The sequence below is a fragment of the Lemur catta genome, chromosome 2, assembly GCF_020740605.2.
Source record: "Lemur catta isolate mLemCat1 chromosome 2, mLemCat1.pri, whole genome shotgun sequence".
NCBI lineage: Eukaryota > Metazoa > Chordata > Mammalia > Primates > Lemuridae > Lemur > Lemur catta.
The window spans coordinates 80,681,658-80,689,892 of NC_059129.1; positions in this window are offsets into that span (position 1 = coordinate 80,681,658).

Here is an 8,235-nt window from a genome sequence, read left to right on the forward strand (position 1 = left end):
CGTACACTTTTGATTCAAAAAGGCAGGCTTGTTTTATTTTAGAACTTTTTAGCATCTCTACCCTTGTCATGGGTTAAAAAAAAAATCTAGATTTTAAAAAATGTTTACTATATCATTTATATAATTTTGACAAGAACAGAGTTCTTAGTATTTCAAAATTGGAAGGGCTGTAGACTTGTCAAGCCCATTTTCCCATTCTACAAATGAAGAAACTGATAATTGGGACATATTATATTATATAATGACAGCAGGACGAAATCCCAGGGTTCTAGATTCTCCATCTAGTGCTCTTTTTGCCAGATGATGGCATTACTAATTGTCTACCTTGAGGCCTTTGAAATCCCCATGTCTAATAAAAAAAGGCAATTGCTTTGGTGAATTTATTTGTTTTATTGTTTTTGCTTTGAGTGGATGTTTCAGTTTCCTCTAGATTTCACTTCCAGTTTGTTAAAAATTACTGTTTCAAACCCCTGAATATACCTAAATGTTTTTGAAATGATTTTTTTTTCATGGCAATCTTATTACTATGAAGGTCCTCTGAGTCTATGACATGATAGGAAATATTTTGGAAATTTAATGGTGATTTTGAAAAGAAAAATAAAAACTCTGGAATGCTCTGCTAACTTGTATAAGTCTACCTTAAAGATTAGTTACTTCAGATGGTGAGAAAACTAAACAAATATGACCAAGTTCATGGCCATGGAGTTAGTTACCAGGTGAGACAGTCAGCTTTGCATGCTCTGCTGTTCTCTTAGCTCACGCCCACTCCAGGTGCATGCTACCATCCTCCAAGGGCCTGGCCAAACAGGGAAGTTAAATCAATGCAAATCCATTATCATCACCCTAGAACTGCTGATGTGCCAGTTTACTGACTTCTCATATGCAGGTCCACACATGACAGTCCCAATTTCCTCATGTTATACTATTTATGCCACAGATTGCAAAAGTTTTAACATTTATATGTTTTTTTCAGAAAAACCTAGCATGGGTCCCTTTTAATGTATCACAAGGGAAATTAATTAGGTTTACATTATCATTTAAAATAAAAATGTGATTGAAGGTTAAGAATCATGATTGCTATATCACAAACTTACATGTAAATGTTTATAAAAACAGAAATGCAGTTTATGTTCAGCTGACATTTTATGATAATAGGACTTATTTGTAGTTCAGTTTAACTAGGCTAATTTAAGGAAATATTTGTTCTCAAGTAAGCAAAGCTTAAAATATGACCACCTATAATATTTTTTGTGAAAAATCAATAGTTAATAATATGTTTTAAAGAGCTGGACGATGTTATCAAGATAGGTCTTTTAAAAAAAATGGAAGTTTATAGACTTCCCTAACCCCTTTTTCCCTTATAGTCCTATTTCTATTACTTTTGTTTTCTTCCTCCAAAGAGAACTACGATATACAACATTTCAAGGTGATTGCTTGTACACAGAGGAACTGGAATCACTCAAACATTAGGTGAGTCAATTTACAAATATACATGACTCTGTGTGACAGTTTCCCTCAATTTTATAATACAATAGTAAATTGCATTCAGAGAAGACTTTATTTTCCAATTAGACACATTCTGTGCTTATTGTTATAGATCATTCAAACATGGCTATAAAACATTTAAACGCTATATCTTTAAATTAATTCAGGTTTTATAGAATGTTTAAAAATACAGAAGGGGAAAAACACCATGAATAATCTTGTCACTAAGGAAACAATGCCCTAATATTGAGATAACTGCCTTCTCTTTATGTCACATGTATCTAGCTTTTCACTTATAATGTTCTGAACATTCCCCACTATCAATCAAAACAATTTTATTTAACATCTAGTTTTAGAGTACTGCGAACAATTATGTATTTTACACATATAGGACATTTCTTGCAATTTTACCTAATGTTCTAATGAGCATGATTATACCTATCTATGTTTCTATACCTTGTACTTTTCCCCTTAAGGTAGATTCTTGAAGGAGAAGTGCTATATCAGAGGATATAATCTCTTTTTTAACTTCTAAAAATGTTTTATGCCTATTTAAGTTAGGATTATTAAATATAGATCATGTTTCACATCAAACTTTCCAGGGTAATGAAATGTCTGTGGACAGGATTCCAAACAGAAGGAAACATGGACCAAGTTGCCAACTAATTTGTCACTGTCTTAAATCCATGAATGTATGTTTTTTGTTAAAATAAATGTAGAGGGCAGCTAAGCCCATAACCCAGTTATGAGAGAGAGAGAGGGTGAGAGAGTGCGTGACGCAGGATGGGGAGAGGCGGTATAGGGTGTGGAGGAACATCTGGGAATTAATTTAGCTAGATACAAGTTAGGAGGCAGTTTTCAAGACAAACCTATATTTTTGCCTGAATTCTACTTTTTTTAAAAAATAGATGATCTATGTAGATACACTTAGAATGAACTTAAATTTCATGCAAGTGATTTAGTTGTGCTAATCTTCCTATTAATTTGCTTTAAGATTTCAGTGAGGTCTCATGAATCATTTGTTCAGTTCGTTCAATAGATATGTATCAAATGCTTTCTATGTATCAGGCACTGTTGCATTGGATTTTAAAAAATGAGTTTCTGACATAAACTTGCTTCTGATCTAATAGTAAGGATAAGTAATGTTAATAAGTAACACTTTATCGACTGCTTACTATAAGCAAGTCCCTAGGCAAATCCCTTCACATTTATTTATTCTAATGCGAAGAGGAATTGAGGCTGAGAGAGGATAGATGACTTGCCTCAGAACAACTAGGTAGTCAGAATTGGATTTGGGATTTGAACTGTTGGGGTTATTTTGGGGAGGTGGGTGGCTCCAGGATTCATGCTCTCGAGATCTGAGTTTTAAGGACATGTGAATGACTTTGTTATAGGGCAGAACATGATAAACAGTACCAGAGATTCAAAGTGATATGAGACCAAAAGTAGGGAGGAATCTTTTCTGGTTGGGAGAATCCCAAAAGGGTTCATAGAGGAGTTAGCTTTTAAGATGATCTTGAACAAGAGGCAAATAGAGATAATGGGTAGAAGAGAACACTCAGGACATAGGGAATAGCAACAGCCAAAAGAATGGAGGCGATTGAAGACCAAGTGTTTTCTGGGGACAGTAACATTTGAAGCATAACGTTTACACAGGAGAATAGTGGAGAGTGAGACTAGAAAGATAAATCTGTAGCTATGATAAATGGTTTCTATTTAGTTCCGTGGACAGTGAGGGAGCAATTGGAAGTCTATGAGCAAAGGAGTGATGTGCACAGCTGTGGCTGTCCCCACCAAGGGTGAGATCAACCATCTGTTCCCAAGCTGATTTGGATATCAAGACTGGTGACACCACACACACACTAACAGGGTATGAACAGGTTTATTACTCGTGTAATGGGACTTTCTGGGGAGAGCGGGACTTGGCTTTGTTTTTCATCGTGATTGGAGTTGGGGCCAGAGTGAGGCTTCAGGTCGGTGTGGTCTTAGGTGCCAAGGGATAAAGGTCACAGGCCCTCGTCAAGGTTCTCCCAGACGTGGGGCAAAAAGCAGCAGGATAAGGGATGGGGCTTGAGAGCTGTAAGTACTCAGACTTAGCAAATGGAGTCAGACTCTGTTACAGTTCATCACTGGTGTTTGATTGATGACTGAAACGTGGCAGCTCTCATTTAATTGATTGTAAACTTGTTTAAATAAGCTGCTGTTGTGCTCTGTGAGGCTTGCAGCATGAGGCCAGCAAGGGAGGAGAAAGTTCCATTGAATGTCTTCATCAAGAGCCCATGGTGTGTTTTTGGAGAGTGAAATGCCTGCGTTGGTCACCACTAATGTCTGGAACTCGGAAGGGGATAAGAAGTGTCTTGGTGAGGACTTTTATTTTTCAGCTTTAGTATGGGCAGATGTGTGACCTTGGTTTATATTTTGGGTGTCTATGAGGCAAGAAATTCCTAGAGTTTTATAGCTCAAATAGGGTGACCTTGGATAAAGAACTGCTGTTACTACTACAGATCAGACTAATCGGCCAGATAATTAATAATGCCCCCAAAGTCTATGCAAATATACATATTGGACCACCTGTTGGCTAAGCATCCTCTAGTACTAAGTTGACTGCATGAGGTTTGGTCAGTAATGCTGGATCTTGAGTCCTATCCTTGATCAGGGATGTCCTGGTTAGGGGATGGCTAACAGCAGCTCACTAGAGTGCCCCATTGCATGTTATGGTGACCTTACCATCAGTACAGTATACGAACTCCCTTTTCTGATTACTTAGTGTAAGGTTTTTTGGAGTGGCCAGTGCCAGAGAAAGAAAGACAGCAGAGTTGAAAGGGATAAGTAAAGAGGCTTTGTTGGAGTGCTCCCGGGTGGGGATAATGGGTCCCGAGAGAGAGACCTGGGCGAGCCTCACAGTCCCACAAGTGGAACCAGAGAAGCCGCCCCGCCCAGAAGTCTGGGTGGGTTTATATACGTTCTTAGGGCTGGGGGATGGGAGCTTCTTGGGCCAGGAGATGTTGGCACAAGGAGTAAGGAATTTCTTTGTTTCAGTTTTGGGGCGAGTATTGAGGGATAGGAGGGGCTTCTTCTTTTTTCATTAGGGAAGGGAGGGGTACCTGCCACCAGCCTTACACTTAGTTCATCCCAAGGCTCTCTCTAGGTGACCAGTGGGTCTGGGAGAATGGTGGCCTACAGCACCACTGCATCTGGCAAGGGACTGAGGACCAGAGAAGCCACTTCCTCCTATAGGTTGGATATGCCAGAAGACCCGGTTTGCTTCTATTCTGTAAGTACCATTTCCATTTTAATAAGGAGGCCTCTGTAACTGCTGCAAGTCTGCAGGGTGCTGCATCAATGGTCCAAGGCATGGGGGGCAGCTAGTTATGGAGAGTCACAGGCTCAAGGCCTGTGAGAGTCATAGTCTTAAGAAACGACCAGTGTGCAACCAGCAGTTGATGTTCAAATGACAAGTGGCATGGGGCCGAGGCGAGTGGTTTCTTGTATCAGAAGCTCCTGGGCAACTTGTGCCCATCATGGGTGGTCCACAGCCTCCAGGAGGCATGTGAGGAGGTTGCTAAGCCTCTACATGGAAGGAGTTTCTGGGGGACATTAATGAGAGTACCTGTTGCAGGGCAATTTGGACAGATTCTAGCACCTTTTGTTTGAGGGGCCCCCGTTCTAGGCGGACTGGTTTGCAAGTAACGGCATAAGTGAACTTAAGTAATTTTTGTAAATGAGAATATATTCACTTCAGAACCCCAAAAGTCCTAAAAGATTGTTAGCTTGTTTTAACATTGTGGTTGCTAAGAGAGGGCCACTAATTGTTTTCTGACAGCGTCAAGGATGAAGCAGCTCTTGACTAACAAAATAATTCCTAGGAATTTAACTGATGTGGCAGAGCTCCGTGGTTTTTGTTGGGCAATGGCCCATTCCTATTTGTGAGCTCCTTTGTATTTGTATTTCTTGAGTGAGTGTGTCTAATGAATCTTGGAAGAGGAAGATACATCAGTGTGGTATTATACCCGTGTTCCTGGAGGACAGTGAATGTGAGGAAGACCTTGGCGGCAGAGACAGTGTGGCAGGGCTGTCGAGGTAGCCCACGGACAGTCAGGTAAAGTTGTATTGCATCCCTTCGAAGGTGAAGGCAAATTGGGGTTGACAGTCTGTTGAAATAGAAACTTAACAGGACATATTTCCAAATGTGTAATAGCAAAGTGTTTTCCAGTTACTGATTGCATAATCAGTAACTTCAGTAATATTGGGTATGAGAACCTTAGTGGGGGAACCATGGCATTAATGTTGTGATAATCCACTAGTAGATACCATTTATTTTTGTCAGGTTTGAGCCTTGGCCAAATTGGGCAATTAAAGGGAAAAACAACAGGAATGATGGCTCCTTCCTTTTGTAGTTTTTATATGCTGAATTTTAATTCCTGGAGGCCTTATTTTAATCTATATTGGACTATATTAACTATTTTAGCTGTGGGGAAAGGTCCATGGGGTCCCATTTTGTTAAGCCCAATTTTAAGTGCCAAAGACTTATTATATTTCCATTTATTACTTGTTGGGCCAAAGCATTCATCCCCACTATGGGCTATTTTAGGTCAAGGGGTACTATGACCATGGGAAATTTAGTTAAGGCAGTAAGTAGTTCAGTGGTAAGGTGAGGCCTGCCTCTTTATTATCAGACACAGTGAGCAAGCCAAAACCAAGAAAAGAAAGCTTCCCAGGTGGTGGTGATCATCCACTAGACTATAGTGTTCAGTCCACCATTGTGTTTTGCTCGCCCTGGGATGGCAGGATCAACACCCATCCCCCACCCTTCAAACTGGTTCGGATTTTAAGATTGCGGATAACACAAACACACATGAGTGCACACAGCCCAGCTGTGTGAAAAGATTTATTATTCATATAGTGGGACTTTCTGGAGAGAGCAGGGCAGACATCCAAGGTGGTCTAGAGTGGCTCGAGCAAAGAGAGGAGAATGGCTCTGCTTTTTATTATGGTCAGAGGGAGGGGGACAGGATGAGGGTTCCCAGGTTTATTTGGTTTAAATCACTCCCTGCTCCTCCTCCCACCCGCCCCTCCGCCAATGCCAAGGGGAGAGGGTGGCTGTGGATTTCTTATTAGTTTACCCAGATGTGGGGTAAGAGAAGAAAAGGGAGAAGTGGGATATTAAAACATCAGAGGTCAAACATCAAAAATAGAGTTAGAATCTTTTCTTTAATCATTTTACTTCAGTAAAACTAATCTGATACTGATGACAAGAGAGGCAAGAGACATGTGCCTAAAGTGGTTAAGTAGTTAAGGTAAGATGATTCTTCATATTAGCTTTTAACAAATACTTTTTTAAGAAAGCTTCTCTGGTCAAGTCTAAAGATGCTGCCACTATTTGGCAGGTCCGTTCTTAGGGCCAGTTGGTTTTGACCTCTGAATGGATGCATGGAGGAGACTGGCTGCATCTAACATCCTGAGGGTTTCATAGTCTATCCCTTCTTTTTCTTTTCCATCCTTTATAGGTGTTCTAATGAGAAATAAATTCACCAGAGTTTGCTTGAACACATCTACAATCTAATATAATAATTTAATACTGGCTAATCAAGTTAAACATTGGGTGGCATTATGTTCTCATAGTCTGTAATTTGGTCACATATAGGTAAGTTAGTCTTAAATGAGCTTTATACCACATACTGTATAAGTATATATAGCTTTATACTACATTTTATACTACATACTACATAGTACATATGCTTGCTTTATACAGACAGTACATACTGTATGCTATAATGCATATGATAGCTTTATACTACATATGTATTATTGACTTGAAATATCAGGTCATTTTGTTCTCTTAATGAGAAAATATGGTAGGGACTATTTCATGGATGAGGAAACTGAGGTACATTGGAAGTTAAGTAGCCTGCCCAAATTCAAAGTGGTAGAGCTAGGATTTAAATCCTGTTCCAGGGTCCATTTCTTAACCACTGTGCTATTCTGCTTCTGGCATGTACCATGGTAAGCACAATGGTATACATGCTTAGAGAAACTAAGAATAAATATATTATAGGTTTTTCTTCTGCAAGTGTAATGTGTGGGATTATGGGCTAAGTGGCCCAAATTAAATAATTCAATTTCAATTTTAACATTTTTAAAAATTTTTTGATGTTTCACTGTAAATAAAATCACTACATTTTGGTGGCATTTAACATATGTGAAGAATGGTTATAAAATAGTAAAAGGCCCTGAATAAGCTATGGTGTATGGAGAAGTGGACCATACAAACGACATTTGCAAATCTAAAATGAAAAAAAAAATTACAATAGCTTAAAAGTGAAACAATTTTCTTAAAAGTAATGATGTCGTTTTACTTTGACTAGATGAATGCAAAGATTTCCTTTGTGACATTAAGTGGTCAATTTTATGCTATTGGCTGCATCCATTTTTGGGAAAATGCTTTCCACAAAAAGCAACTTGGTTTTGAAGGTTGGTCTAAGACCAATGTGGGTAAGTGAGACATTTCAAGCCTTCTCTTGAACGTTTTGACCTTAATCATCAGGTCTGAGGTCTGCGTTTATCATATGACTCAGGTGGCTGTGAAGGTCTCCTGTTAGAGTTTAGAAAACTTTGTCATGTCTTTGCAGCTTACTCTTGGCTGGACAGTTGTCCTCTGGGTGGAAAAACTGAAAACAAGCACCCCTGCCCTTCTCATGTGTCTGCCAGAATGTAACCCCTGTGTCCTCACCAGTGCCCAACTTTAGGGGT